This window comes from Aethalodelphis obliquidens, unplaced genomic scaffold, assembly GCF_003676395.1.
Source record: "Aethalodelphis obliquidens isolate GAN/ISIS:26980383/991018 unplaced genomic scaffold, ASM367639v1 scaffold58, whole genome shotgun sequence".
Taxonomy (NCBI): Eukaryota; Metazoa; Chordata; class Mammalia; order Artiodactyla; family Delphinidae; genus Aethalodelphis; species Aethalodelphis obliquidens.
Genome location: NW_020838002.1, coordinates 9,556,133 through 9,574,710, shown reverse-complemented (window position 1 = coordinate 9,574,710; position 18,578 = coordinate 9,556,133). Strand labels below are relative to the sequence as shown.

The 18,578-nt window shown below is 41.6% G+C and overlaps 1 protein-coding gene across 5 annotated transcripts in view; it reads left to right on the top strand.

The window, feature by feature from the left end:
* Window positions 1-18,578, top strand: part of BCAS3 (BCAS3 microtubule associated cell migration factor) — a 574,202-nt gene that overhangs the window by 428,221 nt on the left and 127,403 nt on the right. The window lies entirely within an intron of this gene.

Here is an 18,578-nt window from a genome sequence, read left to right as displayed (position 1 = left end):
GTGGTGTCGATATGTGTTTATGTACTACAGAAGATACCACTATTGGGATTTATGTCACTGTTTTGTCAGATTTGCCTTAACTCAGGTTTACAAAGTATTGAGGGAGAAGCTTTTTTCTTCCAGAATTGACCCTACGCTTAACGGAAGTTTAAAGTACAAAGCAAAACAAAACAAAACAGTTCAGAAAGGAGATACCAAATTGAAACACATGTAGGATTCTAGCCTGTGTCATCGTATCTGTGAACTAGGCAGTTCAATAAATACTTGTTGATTTTGTATGAAGTAAGAGAATTCTCACATAGTGGAAAAGAATATGAAAAAGAATATATATATGTATAACTGAGGCACTTTGCTGTATAGCAAAGTTAATTTCTGCTGTACAGAAATTAACACATTGTAAATCCATTATACTTCAATAAAAAATTTTTTTAAAAAGATAATTTTCGAACACACTCTTCTAAGATACAGAATTTAAAATGTGCATTTGTTAACAGTGAGTCTGTATACTCTTTTTTAAAAATTTTATTTATTTTTGGCTGCATTGGGTCTTTGTTGCTGCGTGCAGGCTTTCGCTAGTTGCAGCGAGCAGGGGCTACTCTTTGTTGCGGTGCACAGGCTTCTCATTGCGGTGGCTTCTCTTGTTGTGGAGCACGGGCTCTAGGCATGCGGGCTTCAGTAGTTGTGGCACGTGAGCTCAGTAGTTGTGGCTCGCAGGCTCTAGAACTCAGGCTCAGTAGTTGTGGCTCACGGGCTTAGTTGCTCCACGGCATATGGGATCTTCCTGGACCAGGGCTCGAACCCGTGTTCCCTGCATTGGCAGGCAGATTCTTAACCACTGTGCCACCAGGGAAGTCCCTAGTCTGTACAGTCTTGTGCAGGTTTTCCTTTATCTAAATATCAAGTCCTCAGTCTGCAAAGTTGTTTGCCTACCTTGTAGAGTTTAAAGTTAGCGCTAGTTTTAAAGTGTCCTCTGCCTTTTGTGATAGTGAAAAATCTGGATTCCTGAAAAGAATAGATTCTTTTCCCACCTGGATGATTTCCAGTCCTTACAATGGTTTGGAAGTGTTTGGTGAGGATATTGTGACCCAGGAATCATTGTGGCTTAGTTTGGCTTGCCTTAGTAATGTAAATTATAGGAAATCTTTCCTGAAAAAGATAAACAGGAACTGAGAGCAGAAGTGCTTTTCCTCCTGTCGTGGTTATTTGGAGCTATTGAAAGAATGGACAAATAAATGAAGGGCATATTCCCAGGACCTAGGCACCCTCCAAAATTACCCCCCTTTTATCCCAAGTTCACTTTTGCACATCTGATATCATTAGGCAGATTCCTCTGACTTGTCAATTTGCTTGAGAAATATTTTTCTTCATCATGTAGCAACCCATATTGCTTTGCTTAAACTCCTTGAAGCCTTTTTTTCTCCCTTCCTCAAAATGCCTTTTAAAAAAAGCCTAATGCTTTTTTTAAAAAAAGCGTTAATGCCAGGCACAAAATAAACTATACAACAAAACTGTCAGACTTCCTCTGAAAAGTCTTGGTTACTGAGTTTATTGCTCTGAGAGGCCTTCGTGTTTTGAATGAACAATTATAATTGGCCACTGATAATTTAAGTCGACTAGTTACTGCCAGAATTCTTGGGATTATCTGATCTTTTCCGAGTAGTTCTTCACTTAATATTGCTTTGCTTATCGTCTGGTTATGCTATCATGGTCTTCAGGCAGAACACCCACTGAGATGGTTAAAAGAAGAAATGCGAAGTGTTGCGTCATGGGAAATTGAATCGAGCACCCATCTCTCGTTCCTTGTGGAGCTTGCTGTACTGGCTTTCTCCGTCTGAAGTCTCCCCCTCCTACCCCATTACCCTGTGAGCCCATTATCACAGTGATTAGAAGCATCCAGAAGGTTAGGTAATACTCCTTTCCCTCAAAGACTCTACCCGAAAGACTACAGTCTGAATTCTCCTTAGTGTGTTGGGATTACCTTAAATTCTGTCACAGTGGAAAATGCCCAAACCCCATTCTGCCTGTCCTCTTGGGTCTGTCCTTGGGGCCAGAGAAAAGGACCCTGAGACCAGCATGCTCTTGGCTTCAGGTAAATTTCCTGGAGACGGCTCGCTAGCTGTCCCAGCACCCTGCATGTGAAGTTGCAGTGGATAATTGTAACTGCGTTGTAGTCACATGGTAACGCCTCCTTCCTCTCACCTGGGGGTGGGGTGGGGTGGGGTGGAGGCCGGGGAAGCGGGGGTCAGGGCTGAGTCGGCACAGTTGTCTGCATGGACACCGTGGATCAAACAGCCTGACGTTTGTTATTAGGCAAGTAAGACATCCAGCTGGTGGGCTGAGCATCTTCATTCCATCCTGCTGTTCGTTCTGTGAGGAAATAGCCACTTATTCATTTCCTATCCCATCACATAACTTTTCAAGTCTCAATTTACTGCGAGGACTTAGCTCGGCTAAGCATAGGTCCCAGTCTACCCAGCTCCTGCTTGCACGTGTCAGTTTAATTAGCGGTGCTCATTTCACCCTTAAAAGTGCACTGATGTGGGTGACAGCCTCCCTATTTATCACCCTATGTTAGCCAAAAGAAGGCGCCATCAAATGGAACGATACCAGGCTGTGTGCTTCTAAAGCGGAGGAATTCGCCTGTATCACCTGCTGTTTTCAACTTGCATCCAAAACAGTCGTAAGATACCTTCTTCTTTACGTTTGCTGACAAGGGAAGGTGCTCTAGAATTAGGGTTCTGGTCTCTGTAACTACTATTGTCATCGGAAATCAGAAACAGAGCAGTGAAGTATGAAATCAGGTAAATTCTGTAGCCTTTTCAATACAATTGGACTCTTCTCGTGAGGAACAAACATGGGTAGATGTTGGTGGAACAAACTGTCTTCTGAACATACAATCTCCAAGAAAGGAACCTGATCCAGAAATCCCATGCCTTAACTGGTGCCCAGTGGTGCCCTGGAGAGGAACATTCATTCCAGTAATTCCTTTCTGGGCAAAGTTCCTAGGGAGTATTGCAGGTTCAGTAGTCGTGTGCAGGTTCAGGACTTTGGGGCCAGACCTGAACATAAAGGTCTTTCTCTTCCTAGGGTGGTCCACTGGCTTGGTCTCTATGTGCCCCCATGACGAGTGCTGCCAGCTGAGGGAGCTTATGAAATTTTGATGTAGAAATTAGGCTGTTGCTTTATGTTGTACCTCCTTGCTCATAGTATTGACAGTACCATTGAATTGCTCAAGGCAGATAGCATCTCAGTGATCGCTGTGCTATTTCAGCTCTCTGCTGCTGACAACATCAGAAGTGTTTTAACAGGGTTTTAATGGGCAGCCTCTGAAGCTCCTTGGAGGGTTGCAAATAGCTGCCGTGAGAAACCCTCTCTGCTGCTCTGGGCTGACATGCCCTCTTTTCTCATCTAGCTGCTGCTTGTTTAGATGGCCGCCTTCCTGGTGACAAGCACTTCTTATTTGGTCTGAGCAGTACTAGGACTTGAATTCCAGAGATGAGATTGTGTAATATAAAAAAGGAAAGGTCTCCTAAGGACGTTTTCTTCCCATCCTGTTGGGAGCAGGGAGAAACAGGGCGGGTTGTGGGAGTTAGGGAGAGAGGGGGTCTAACCAGGAATGAGTCTGCCATTCCCAGAACCTTTCAGAGAAAATTCCTGGTGCATCGTTAAAACTACAGTGTCCTCATTTGATGGAGTCACAAGAATCTATTTGGAGAATGCCATGCCCAGATCCCCTGTTTCTTAGCTTTCCCACATTTTAGAGTTTTATTTAATGGCTGACAGGCACACGAAAGAGGAAAACACCTTTCCACACATGAAGACAATTTTTGACTATTTCATGATACTCTGGGCTTTTATGAAATACATCTCCAGAGTTAAAGCACAGTGAATTAATGACGTTTCAGCTTGGGTTCTATTACTTGACCTTTAGGTGCAACAAAGTGACTGAATTCCCAACTAGTAACTTAAAACCTCGAATCTTAGGGTGAAAGGGGATGGAAAACGACCCTTCCAAGAATTCTCTTTACAGAGACAGTGAGGTGAAAACATGATATGACATTGACCTCCCAGCTGTGGTACCAAAGAAAGTTCTTGATATCTGTGCCCAAGGTCAACAGGGTACCCAAAAGGGAACTGGTGATAAAAATGGAAGAAAAAATAGAGTGGCCAAAATAATAAAGTTTTTAGTGGGATACAAGAACTCAGTCTAATCAGGAGGGCACGTGTCCTACTCCTCCCTCCACCCCCAGTCCCCACCCCTGGGGAAAATATGTCTGTGTTTCATTTTAAAAGTGTGGTTCCTGGTAGAATCCCGGGGTCTGGAAGTATCAGTACAGACATCAGCAGCTGTGATTGTTTCTCTCCATCATTTCCCTTCTCAGGGACTTAGAAACAGTTTGCCTGGCTCTTTCTAAGGGAGATCTAAGAATACTTCCTTCTAATGTCACAGAGAGACTGCCTTCACTTCAAGCTCTACCTGCTTAGAATTGGTTTTTATCATTATCACCCTCCACAGATTTTTTTCAGGCTGCCTGAGAAAAATCTCCTATCAGACACTTAAGGCCATTTCACAGCCTTCTCTTCCCAAATCAAATTGATAGTACTAGGTTATCATCTGTCCTCCAGAGATTTAAGATTCTTCTTGTCACCAGCAGAGGCATGATTTTAGCTATTAAGGGATAAATTTGATTATCAAGGTTGTAAGAGGGAAAAAAAGTACACCTCTGGGACACATTCAGAAATGGATTCTTGGGAAGGCCCAAGCCTGTCTACCATTTGCTTTCTTACAGCTGGCTACCTTTCCTAAAGCTGCTGTTGGATATGTTGCTATTGGGACTGCTCCTCCAACTAAGATCATAAAAAAGGCTTCATTCGATGTGCCTGTGTTTGGGATCTTCTGCGAGGCCCTGAATAAAGAAAACTGCAGGAGGCTACATAATATAAAGGGAAAAACCACAAGAATATGGCCTATGGGAGAGTGTAATTATGAAGAGTATGAGTTCTAGAGTCGGGGAGAAAGCTAACCACATCACTAACTAACCAGTGGATTTACCTCCCTCTGCCTCAGCCTCCTCATTTATAAAATAAAAATTATAATGAGAATTGTAACCTACTTATAAGACTGTTAGGGATTAAATAAGAAAATGCACAGTGCCTGGCACATAGGTAAGTGCTTGGTTAACAGGCGTTGATATTACTATTTCTATTAAGAATACACATGCCTGGTACTCAATAAATGTACTCAATAAATAATCCCTGCATATGTTCAAAGTGCCTAATTTAGGGAATTTATTAGCAGTCGTAGATACAATCAGATATAGATACAGGGGTAGAGGACATAGAATGGCAGAATGAGATCAGTTAACCAAGATATGAAAGAATGGTGGGGAGCTGTAAATAAATGATAAAAATAAAGACTCAGCACAAACCTTTGAAAGAAAGAGCACCCCTCGACTTGTCAAACTACAGATTTCAATTTTGAGACTCTATATTCTCTTTTATAGTCTAAAATCAAGATTAGGCTTGACTACCTACTGTGGTCTTAGGATGGTTTTTCCTTTCTTTAAGGCCTCAGTTTTCTCTAAAGTGGGAGATTGGAATAGATGGTCTCCAGAGAATTTTCTGGTCTAAAATTTTATAGGTTTGTTGAAAAAGAAAGAATAGTGGCATTCCTCTTTTCACAATTGCTCAACTGTATTTTCCCTGAGGTAAAGATGTTTTGTGGATCCGCCCTGATAGATCTTTCTGTGAAATTTCAGACTCCTGCCTTATGTCTATAGCTTACCAGTAGGCAACGTGGTTAACTTATTGTTTTATGGCTGATTTTGTAAGTTACATCATGCGATGAGTGGTCTTGGTCAAGGTGGGCCATTGGCCGGTCCACAAGTCCAGGTTGATTCCTATGCCTGTTGGCTTTGACGTTTGCCTTGAAGCTCCCTTTTGCCTCACTCGGCTGCCTTGAATAGAACCATTTGCTGCTCCCTGTGCTTCCTCTACTTTCATGTTTGTGCCCTCTCTGAAAGATGGGAATGTAACTTGTGGGCTGCATAACCTACAGCTAGCCCTTTAGGTTTCCCCCAGTGATAGTATTACTCCACCTTGAGCTTTTCTCATTTCCCAGTTTGGTTGGTCCCAAATTCAGTAGTTTAATCCTCCACATTTGAAGAACACCAATGCAATATCTCCCTTTCCTTAATCACAACTGCAGATGGTAATTGTGGAATAGATTTCTTAGAAATATTTATTTTGCTTTCCATATGTGACAGTATTCAGAGCTGTTTTTTATAGATATTTAAAATGTCACTTAGTAGAGACACCTCTAATAAGGTCCTGGATGGCTTGCAAGCTGCCTGATCTAGTCATTCTCCTCTCTGCCTTGGGTACTGTCTCTCTACATGCTCATGCATTTCCTTATTTTATATACCACCTGCCAACATCTAGCTAAAAGATGTCTTTAACCGTGAGTCATTATGAAGGGCTGCATAGTGTCTTTTCATGATGTCAAGTTTTTAAAAATTTAAAACTAGCAATTAGGGACTTCCCTGGTGGCACAGTGGTTAAGAATCCGCCTGCCAGTGCAGGGGACACGGGTTCAATCCCTGGTCCAGGAAGATCCCACATGCCACGGAGCAGCTAAGCCCATGCTCCACAACTACTGAACCTGAGCTCTAGAGCCCGTGAGCCACAACTACTGAGCCCGCGTGCTGCAACTACTGAAGCCCGCACACCTAGAGCCCGTGCTCCACAACAAGAGAAGCCACCTCAGTGAGAAGCCTGAGCACCCCAACGAAGAGTAGCCCCCACTCGCCACAACTAGAGAAAGCCCGCGCGCAGCAACGAAGACCCAACGCAGCCAAAAATAAATTAATTAATTAATTAAAATTTTAAAAAACCTAGCAATTAGGATACACTTGAAAGGAGGAATATCTTGATTTCTCAGAACACGATATGGAGTAATTTATATTTGAATCTCTGAGAGCCTTTGGTGAGGTGGCCACGTGATGATGAAAGAGTTAGCGCAGGTATTTTCAGAACAGCTGATTTCCTAAGCCTGGGTTCTTTGTGGTGTGTAAAGTTGTTTCTACAGATGTCAACCAGACATTATAGCTAGAACTCAGTTATAGCCTGATCATGTCTGATGGATGTCTGCCAAGCATCATCACGTGCTAGGATTTGAATAGAAGGACGTAGGTGACAGTGAAGTTGCCATTCTTCAATTCCCTTCAGCCACCTCTAATTGGGGGCAAAAAAAGGCATTTGCTTTATATCACTTGGGCAGTCCATCTTTCCTTCTGTACTCAATCATAAACCTATTGAGGATAGAAAGCAGTTTTAATTTTCATCGTATATATTTATTATTTACTCATTCATTTATAAAAGGAATTTTTGAGCACCTATCATGTGCATCTCTGTGCTAGGAACCATAGGCGATTTAAAGATGCACAATGCCAAGTTCCTCTTAGCAGGAAGATAAACTATAAGTACACGTGTAACTATCAAGTAATACCAGAAGTACAAGTGAAATAGGGGGGGACATTCAGAAGAAAGGGAAGTAAGTTTCTACTGGAAGTTCAGGGAAGGCTTCCTGGAAGAGGTATCATTTGAGATGAGTTTCGTTATATGGAAATAGGAAAGGGAAGTCGTTCCTGGCAGGGAGAACAATGCTCAGAAAACATGATGTACATACAGGGAAAGTAGATGGTTTGGTTTGCCTGTAGGACATGGTGTGACAAGGAGAGGAGAAGGAGAGAATGTTTGAAAAGTAAATTAGACTAGAGAGTATAGGGTTTTGAATGTTACCTCTGGAGTCAGTTGGCCAGTCGGATTTGAATCTTGCTTCCACCACTTCTTAACCTCTGTGACCCTGGGCAATTCCTTATCCTCTCTGCACTTCGGTTTCCTGGTGTGTAAAAACTAACAGCTAAAACGAATTTTAATAATATGCTTTATTTAACCCAGTATATCTAAAATACCATTTCAAGGTTTAATCAGTATAAAAATGATTAACAGAGTATTTGACATTCTTTTTTCCCATGCTTAGTCTTGGAAATCTGCTGTATATTTCATCCTTACAGCACATTTTGATTCGGACTAGCCGTCTTTCCCGTGCTCGACAGTCACACCTTGTCAGCACAGATCTGCAACATGTAGAACCCCTTCTTCTACTCCACCACCTTGGGTTTTATGAACACAAAGAGTGAAACATTTGAATTGAACTCAAAAGTCATGCCATGCTGATATCCATAGCTACCACTTACAGATGTTTTTGACATGACTGAAGTTAATCCAAATAAATTTTGTTCTTAGCTGGCCACAAGAAATTTGGCAATGATGATTAGAATGAAAGTAATCACTGGTAGCAAGTCCATTCTGGTGGACATGTGAGTTTTTTTGTTTGTTTATTTTTTTAAATTAATTTATTTATTCATTTATTTTTGGCTGCGTTGGGTCTTTGTTGCTGCACGCGGGCTTTCTCTAGTTGTGGCGAGTGGGGGCTTCTCTTGTTGCAGACCACGGGCTGTAGGCGTGCGGGCTTCAGTAGTTGTGGCCCGCGGGCTCAGTAGTTGTGGGTCGCGAGCACTAGAGCGCAGGCTCAGTAGTTGTGGCACACGGGCTTGGTTGCTCCGCGGCATGTGGGATCCTCCTGGACCAGGGATTGAACTGTGTCCTTGCATTGGCAGGCGGATTCTTAGCCACTGAGCCACCAGGGAAGTCCCGACATGTGAGTTTTGCTCAGGCATTTGTTTAAAGAAATAAGACTCATCTCTCCTTTTATTCTTTCTTGACTCAGCCTGCCTTTGTATTCAGGTCTAACAACCTTAGAAGAACACAGATTATTTGCTAAATATAATAGTTACCCTTTTTCACTTAATAAGTGGCCGTCTGAATTCCCAGCACTGATCTAATTCCAATTGCTCCTAAAGTTTACCTTTTACACTTGTGCTGGTTTTAGCCAGTGGACACTGTGTCAAAGGTCATGAACTTGTACACTTCCTCCCCAAAGATTCGCTGTATCAGTGCTCAGTTTGTTAAGATCCCTCTGGATTCGTTTATTTAATTTTGCCACCATTGGTTAATTCATAAAATCATACGGCTATTTTTTTTCTTCTTTCAACTGGATGGCAAATAAAGGAGGAGAAGGAAAAGGAATGGAATTCGTCAGTTTCCTCAGCATCCTAATTATCTTAAAGTTCTTCTATAAGTGTGTCTTTATGGATATAGTTTTACTGGCTTAAAGCATCTAATTGAAACCAGATCCTTAAATCTCTCTGGATCAAGGAGCAGTAATAAGCCCAGAGCATCTTATCCCTACAATCCAGAAACACTTATATGTGCTGGTACTTGATGCAGTGTAATCAGTTTACTCTCCCCGCTTCTTTTCCACCTAAGACCTTAGCATGATCTAGTATAGTGGTGAAGGGGATATTTATTCCTGTTTCCAGTGGGCACAGCCAAGGAAGGGAGGGTGAGAGCTTAATTATTAGTGATTGTTCAGAGGGTCTGTTTTCTTTACATATGGTATTACGGAGACTACTCATATATTTTCAGCTACAGAATATATGATTGTCCTTTTGCAAATTAAGGTTCACCTTTTTCTCTATCACATGCTCATTCTGAGTTAATATTTATACATTCAGAAATACAGCGTGATTTCTAAAACGCCTGCTGACCACAAGGGTGTCAATCATACGCGTTTTAACATTCTTGCTTTTACGTCCATAATACTTTCTATAGAGAATTTGGGAAAATTTGTCCTGTGATATCAACTTTTCGGGTGACTCCAGCATGTCAGAAAAAAAGGGCAATATCTGAAGCATTTATATTAACACTGTCTTTTTGTGCATAGTTGGAGAAGAAAGTGTTCAGATAATTATTTTAATGTTTTAACCCTTTGTATGGAGCTCTTTCTCAAGTGGATTCATGCTTGCTTACTTCTTGAGTACCCTTTGATCTAGTACAGGGCCTAGACATGCAGTTCTTAGTTGTTGAATGACTCATATTTTTTCTTTTTATCTGTTTTTAATTTTTAATTATGAAATACTCCAAACATACAGAAAAGTACAGAACATAATGGTAACAACAGCAGTGTATCCACCATCCCATGGACCCATTGTGCAAATTTTAAAACTTAATAACAATTTAATATTTGTTCTTATATTTTTCCCAAAAGAAATAAACAGCTATAGCCTCCTAACTCATTACTGCTACGAGAGGTAATCATTAGCCTCAATTTGGTATGTATCATCGTATTTATTCATGATTTCATACTTTTTCTACATTTGCGTGTATGTTATTGAATGACTCATTGTTATAAGCGTACAATGTTGTACTGGGTCTTGAATATTAAAGGTTGAGGGTTTTTTATGTCATATTCTTTGCTCAGATGCAAAATAGCTCCAGCACTGATGTATATTAACTGTAACTTTTATTTTTCTGCCATCAAGACTGACAACCTTAGGAGAAAGACAGAAATCTTTTACTGACTGTGTAATTAATATATGCCAGGTGCACATAGTGTTACATTGGATACTTCATTTAATCTTCACAGTGACCCTCTGAGAGAGCTCTCACTGTATCCATTTTACAGGTGAGGGAACTGAGTCTTAGAGAGACCAAGTTTTTCTTGTTGCTATCCGTGCATCTACTTATATCATCCCTTTCCTTTTTAAATGTGTTGCTTCTACTTCTGAGGACCAGAAATCCAGGTAACTAGATTATGCATAAAATAGAATATGCTTTCCTTCAGGGAAAGAATGATGAAGACTGGGAGAGGGGTTCCAGGTTGGCTATTTATGAGGTGTTTTATGTGGGTGCTAATGCCCCTTGCATATAGGTTATGGTTGCTCTATGTTAAGCTAATGTTACACTGTTAGCCAGGATGGATACATTTTGACTAGACTGTCTTTTGTCTAGGGGTAGTGGAATGACATGAATGAGTCCTCACAGACTGTTCCAGAGGGGCACAAGTTCCACCACCTAAATATGGAAAAGCTAAGTCAGTGGTTCCTAATATTTTGGGGTCATAGCACTGAGAAGCTAGTGAAATTTGTGAGTCTGGTCCAGAAGAAATGTGCAGACACTCTCAGACACACAATCTTGTATGTTTTCAGGGATTTGGGGATCCTCTGACATCCATTCCTGGACCCCAGATTAAGATAATTGATTTGGCCTCTGCAGGTGGGTGGTTATCACTGATGCTGTTATAACCTGAACATGTCCCTCAGACCAGAAACGATATGATGGCAGAGAAACCCTTGGGACTGTGGGAGATTTGAAACAGAAAAGGGGAGATTTTGTGTTTGCCCTTGAATATTACAAGGTGAGATGAGCAGGTGGACAGTAGAGCCAGTCCTGGATACTGGGGAGACCTTGTGTGCCTGAGGTCACCTGGCTGAGAGAAGGGCCAGCACCCAGAAGAGAAGAAACCAGGCAAAGGTCCTGTACGGATATACGGGTCCAGCAGGGCGGAGCACCTGGCGCCATGTCAGGAAAGCCCTTGCTGCTCTGAGGAGAGATTTTCAGGATCAGAAACCTTGGGAAACGTAAAACAGATAGCTAGTGGGAAGCAGCCGCATAGCACAGGGAGATCAGCTGGGTGCTTTGTGACCACCTAGAGGGGTGGGATAGGGAGGGTGGGAGGGAGGGAGACGCAAGAGGGAAGAGATATGGGAACATATGTATATGTATAACTGATTCACTTTGTTATAAAGCAGAAACTAACACACCATTGTGAAGCAATTCTACTTCAATAAAGATGTTAAAAAAAAGAAAAAAAGAAACCTTGGGAAACATAGCTTTTTATGCTGCTCATTTTTTCTCTAATGATTTTTTTCTCTCTCTCCCTGGCTTTATGTAAAATTTGCACTGAGGTCAATATAGAAAGGGAGTTTTGCAAATAAATCCTTGAGCCTTTATAAAGGGAATAACAGCTCGTGCAGTGGCGTTAGCAGTACTTTCCCTCTTCCTTGAGAGTGAACCCCAGGGAGATAAAGTGCAAAGCCTCAGCCACAGGTGTAGACACAGACTCCCTTCCCACCTGGAGACTCTCCTTTTAGATTTTTAGCCCTAAAGATTTTTGCATCTTGTTCTACCTGTTCTTTTACGCTCATTCCCACAAATTCTTACATCATGCCCCCGGGCCCAGTAGAATCCAGCAGTAGGAAATTCCTCATTTTGGCAAGTGAGACTCATGTGTGTGGGACCAGTCACCTGGCTCTTCGCTAAAGAAGCCTTGAACGGCTTCAGGAGCACTTTATTATCTTGCTTTGAGATTCCTTTAAGCCCCAATAGTGTTGAGAAATTGTGAAGGAGACTAGACACGTTGAACTCTTTAAGCAGAGAAGCTGCCTTTAACAAGAAAGCATACTTTATAGTGTATTTTTTTTAATTTATTTATCTTATTTATTTTATTTTTGGCTGTGTTGGGTCTTCGTTGCTGCCTGGGCTTTCTTTAGTTGCGGCCAGCGGGGGCTACCCTTCGTTGTGGTGCGCGGGCTTCTCATTGCGGTGGCTTCTCTTGTTGCGGAGCACGGGCTCTAGATACTCAAGCTTCAGTAGTTGTGGCACACGGGCTCAGTAGTTGTGGCCTGCGGGCTTAGTTGCTCCATGGCATGTAGGATCTTCCCGGACCAGGGCTCAAACCCATGTCCCCTGCATTGGCAGGCAGATTCTTAACCACTGCACCATCAGGGAAGCCCTATAATGTATATATATTTTTAAGTCTCTATTGAATTTGCTACGATATTGCTTCTGTTTTATGTTTTGTTTTTTTGGCCGCGAGGCATGTGGGATCTTAGCTCCCTGATGAGGGATCGAACCTGCCCCCCGTGCTTTGGAAGGCAAAGTCTTAACCACTGGACTGCCAGGGAAGTCCCCCCATAGTGTATTTTAAAAGGATTTAAAAGCACTAAAGTAATAGGTCCAATAATTACAGTATTTTCCCAAATCATTGCATGTTATCCTAAAGGATGAAAGCTGTCACCTTTTAAGTCACACATCAATTTTCTGTCTAAATTTAATAATTTTTCTCCTCAGCAGCCCCAGTCTGAGTTGGGGAACCACCTTCTTGTGCTTCTAAAACTTTTCCATTGAAGTACCTCGAATAGCAGAAGAGGGATGCTTATGTGTCCCCTTTGCTCATTCCCCAACTCTGGACCCACAACCTTGACTGCTACTGGCTTAAAATTTTTCTTGAAGCTAGGGTTTTATCTTAAAATGAGTGTTGATATTGTATTCTCTTCCACAATGTATATGTTTGTTTTAACATATGAATTATTTGTCTGTCAAATTACTTAACTTTTTCCCCTAAAAATTTTAAGCAATGCAGCTCTCCCTGGCCCACCACGAGATAACCCCAGAAATTCTACAATAACACAAACATTGATAAAGGTTATATTTTTTTATTGCTCTCTTCTGTTCCCATTTTACAGATAAGAAACAGGTTTTATAAAGTTCAGCTACTTGTTCAAGGTCGTAAACTCATGAAGTTCATGAGTGGCAAAGCCATTTCTAACCCGTGTTAGAAATTTCTCGAGGTAAAAATCTATAATACAAAACCATGCTGGGTATTAAGGCAACCCTGTCTTCAAAAGAAATAAGAAGGTAAGTTTTAAAATATTCCACAAAGTTAGTGACTATGAGTTATTCATGTACCGGGTGCTTAGTTTCCCACATAGCTTGGAAACAATTAATTTTGGGTAAGCATGCATGTTTTATGTAACTGTACCTACTGGCAGTAATGCTTCATAACTAATGCATTTTGGCAAAAAAGAATAGGGGGCTATATCTGGCAGGGTAAGAAGGGGTGGTTTTCATATTTGAACAGAGAAACAGAGACTCATGTGGGAATCTTTGCTGCATTTATGGCACTTTGACAGACCCTTGAAGATAACCAATTGCATGGCCCACGTGCTAGTCCTTCCCTGAAAACCCTCTTGCTTGTGAAGAAAAACTTTAAAAAACCTCAAGTCCCTGAGTTTCATCGTGAGGATTCAGGACCAATTTTCTCTTTCTTAAAAGGAGAAAGAACCAAAATGGTGGGAAATTCTTTGCAAGTCTTGTTTTCTCCTCAGTTGTTCTCTCTCTTCTCCATTGCTGCTGTATGGGCATCTTCAACCCTTGTGAATAAGCATATTGGAAATAATTATTATTATCATCATTATTAAAGTAACTATTGTCTTTATCCTCATTTTAGAGTCATGTATCTATTTAGCAGACCACAGCAGCTAGTCCAAGCTAGTATTGTAAGATACAAAATTATGTTGCTTGCATCAGTTGGGAATTTCGTGGAATTTGCTTCTATTTGACTATATTTCCAGATGGAACCATGTGCCTAAGTGTTTGTTTTAGGCCTCCAAGAAGTCATTCCTTTGCAATGATCTGTAGCCAGACTGCTCTCCCTTGGGACTAACCTGTGTGACTAATTTGAGTAGGAGTGTGATAAACTTTGTCACCGCTTAAAAAGAGGCTAAAAATACTTCCTTTTTTTATTGGGCTTTTTTTCTTTCCCCCTCCATATTATCTAGCAACACTCTTCAAGGGATAATCAAAAGGAGGTGGTGAAGATTAGAGCTGATTGGGAAGGTTCTGAGTACCCAAGCTTCATTTCAGAAGCTTCACACCTTTAAGCCCCAGGGAAAAGTTTTGACCCCTAGCTTTTACAGGTTTTGTTGTAAAATCCGAGCTGCCCAGAACACTTCGTGGCTAATGGCTTTAGCAGAAGTGATTTTACAACTAAAGATGGCCATCAACCAGGCTTGCCGTAGTTCATTGTCCAGATCTAAAAAATGATCGTTAATTTGACTTCTTGTGCCAGTTAAATATTTCTAAAAAGTGTTTCTTTGTAGGTTGCAGTCTTGTGATGCAAACACGGTAAATGGAGGCAGGGCTTCCCTGAAAGGTGGAGCAGACAGACATGGTTTGGAGATGGAGCACATACTGAACTGGGGGCTGCAGAGGAATTCTTGTCTTAACCCTGTTCTCTACTCACTGAGGGACCTTGGCCAAGTCACAGCCTCACAGACCCGTGTTTCGTTAACTTTAAAATGAAAGATTGGACCAGCTCTTTGGTTTTCAAACCTCCCTCTTACCCGTTCCTCCCCAACAGCAGAGCCTTTTCTTCTAGTGAAATTTTTGCAGGACCCCAATATATAAAACAGATACAGGTGGAGATGTTTTGTTAATGGAGGGTACAGGGGAAATCCCTGTGTGGCCTCAGTTCTGGCCCCTGAGACACTTCTACGTTAACCTTTCTTTAAGAGCTCTTCCGGCTGTGGCATTCTATAATTCTAATTAATGTGAATTGAGCACTATGAATATCAGTGGGCCTGGGTTTTTTTTTCACTCAGTACCCACAGAAGGGAGGAAAAACATGGTCTTAAATTTCAGCATGATTTAAGTTAGTAGAAGGTGTAATTCATTGATATTAAAGATGAGTATATGTCTAACATACGACTATTAGAAGTTGTGGAAATTCACAATAGAAACCTTCTTCCTTTGCCCCAGAATGCATGGAGCAAGGATGCAGAGGAGTAGATAAATGATAAACCTTCAACCATTAGACCTCACTTCCTATCCATTTCCCACTGCGCCCTAATGCACAGCGCCGTCGTTTTTCTTCTCCTCCTCTCTCAAATCCTAGATCACTGCACAGTTTAGAATTTTGGCCCCAGAAGGGGCTTTTCTTGGTTCCTTATGTCTCTCTCTGTAACTGGAGCCAGCTCTGAAGTACTCTGATTTCTACCTGTCATCTCAGCTAAGACCTTGCAGATTCAAACTGTTGTATAGGATTAAATTCTGTGCCTTCCAGGAAGAATTTCAGAAAGCGTTCCTTTGCTGTTGTTAATTGTAAAATAAACAGGTATCCCTCCCAGGGAGCAGAGTTTCCTTCTCCTTTGGTGGCCTTCCCTCTAGCAATACAGGAGCTGCTGGGACCAGATTTACACCTACAATTCCAGACCAGTTGAGAGCTCCCACTTCAATTTCCCAGTTTGCAGCATTTCGCCAACCCATGTACCAATGGCTAATCATTCCAGCCTTTTCCGAGCCATGGTCTTTCCCCACCAGCAGTTTTTCCACTGATTGCTAGAACTGTACCTCTGAGTCAGGATTTCCCCTCCAAAATACTAATGGCAAATACTGTCTAGCATTTTCTGTCAGCCAGGTACTGTCAACTCATTTGGGCTCTTTGAGAATGGCCAGAGCAAGGCCCAAGTGACAGGATAGGTGCAGAGTTTCCAGAATCCTTCTTGGCTTGTTAGAGAGAGCCGAATGACTTGCAGACGGGCAGGGTGGGTAGATCCCAAACGAGTGTCCTCCAGTTAAAACGTACAACTTGGAGAATTTGGATTTTTTTTTTTTTTTAACAAACAAATGAGCCACTTGAGTTGCTTAAGTATGAAATGATTGTTTGGCAGGTGAAGTTATTATTATTCTATTATGTTAAAAATGATTAACAAGGGCTTAATTTCATTCCAAACAGATTGTGTCAAGGCAACTGGGCGCTGCAGAAGTACAGTGAAATATGAGCTTCTTGAGCCTTTAGTAGAGGCTGAGCTAGAGACCACAGTTAGTCCTACCCTTTTCTAAACAGCCACAGCCATGAAACTTTCTTGACCTTTTCACCTTTAAACTTTGGTTGAACTTGGAAAGAAGACTTTTGAATTATAAAAAAAAAAAGAGAGAGAGGGAGAAAAAAGAGAAGAAAAAAGAAAGGAGGAAAAGAAAAAGGTTGGGGGAGGCTGTGGACGAGATGTGGAGACTGGGAGAAAAGGACTGATTATATGTTAGCGTAACAGTAATACTAGGAAAATAATCCTCCTCTTGTGTATGAGTTTCTGCTACTGGGAGCCACAGGGTAATCAGCTCACATGACATACCCAGAGGCTAATGCTAGTCTGTGCTGTTTTTGAACATATTCAAACAAAGACTGATTATCCAAACAAGAATTTGGACTGCAGCAGTCGGACCAGTTAAATTATAGTTAGTAAAACTTGGCGCCTTCTGAGCTTGGAATGTTACAATTGCAGCTGGATCTTCGTTTGTCAGGCAGCCTCACTAAACAATAAAACCGGAGATTTTTATCTCCCCGGGACTCAGTTTAACTCCTTGGATGCAAAGAGAGAAGTGCCAACTCTCACAGCTTGGGCTCCTGGCAGCCTCTTTCTCTCCCGTCGTTAATGAGGCATCGGCGTTTTCCTGGGGTTCTGTAGGGAAGTGGGAGTGTGAAGGCAAGTTGCTCATTTTCTTATTAGAGAGAGAATTGTTGTTATTTGTTTATTCCTCTAATTAACCTTTACTAAGTGCTACTGTGGACAAAGCCCTGTGCTAGGTACTCTGTTTATGTACAAATGCCTATAACAGACAGCATAAAATAGTTGTCAGAAGGTTACAAGATATTATGAGTAATTTAGTGGAGAGAGATGGGGAAGATAAAAAAAAAAGGCTTTTTGAAGAAGGTGTCATTTGAACAGTAGGCTTGAATCTTCAAAGGTGACTCTAATGGTGATTTTGTGCAGAGGGCACGACACAAATAAAGTAGTAGAGGCAGGAAGGTTGGATAGTGGATGTGAAGGGAAGTAGTAGAAGCGAAGGCTGAAAAAGTTGATTGAGACTAAAAGTAGATTGGGAATGTCAGGCCTAAGAGAGCGGCCTTTAAAAGTTATCTTTTGTTTTTATAATACATAGCTGTCTTTAATAATAAGTTAACATATATTGAAAGTTTCCCTTTTTTTTTTGGACATTGAGTGCTCATAATAATTCTCTGAGAAAACTGCGATTCAGAGAAACTAGTAACTTCCCCAAGATCACACAGCTCATAAGTAGCAGAGTCAAGGTCAAACCCAGACTGACTATAAACCCTCTCCCCGACTCTTAACGACTTTTCTGTTCTCCTCTCTACGCCTTTTAAATTTCCTGAGTTTATGATCACAGTGCACAGTGGATTAGGCATGTTCTTCTATGGAGGCAAGCATGGATTACCACTGTTCTTGAACTGGATGGTTCTAGTGAAAAGAGTCACTTTACATGGATGATCTTTATATCAGAGGTCAATATACAGTTACCACGATCACCACTCTGGGTTGGTTTAAGCATATGGGTTGTAATTACAAGTTCGTGTGAACAAGAGTGTTTCTTCTTGACCCATCCCATCATAATGAGACAATCTGCTCTCCTAGTTACGTCTGGCAGTAATTTTATGGTAGTACAGGGCTGACTTTGGCAGTCAAGGTCCAAAGCATTTATGACTTTGCCTTTTCTGAGAAACACACTCGATACGATGAATATATGGCTCCCCGTTCCCTGCTTCCACAGGGCATCTTCACCGTGTTCTTATCCTCTGCTGACCCTGCCACTGTCTTGTTTTCTTTCCTGTCCTCTTTGATATACTCTGTTATTGTAAGCCAGGCTTGTGGCTTCTGGCAGGGGTGATTGGCAGGGTCAGTCAGACATAAGCGCTGAAACGTGTGTCCCAGAGGTGGAAGCCAGATTTCCTCTCCGGGCCCTGAGGCCAACTCCTGTGATGGCTTTGTGGCTAGAAATAGCAAAAATCGAAATGCGTATTGCAGATAGTCCAGACA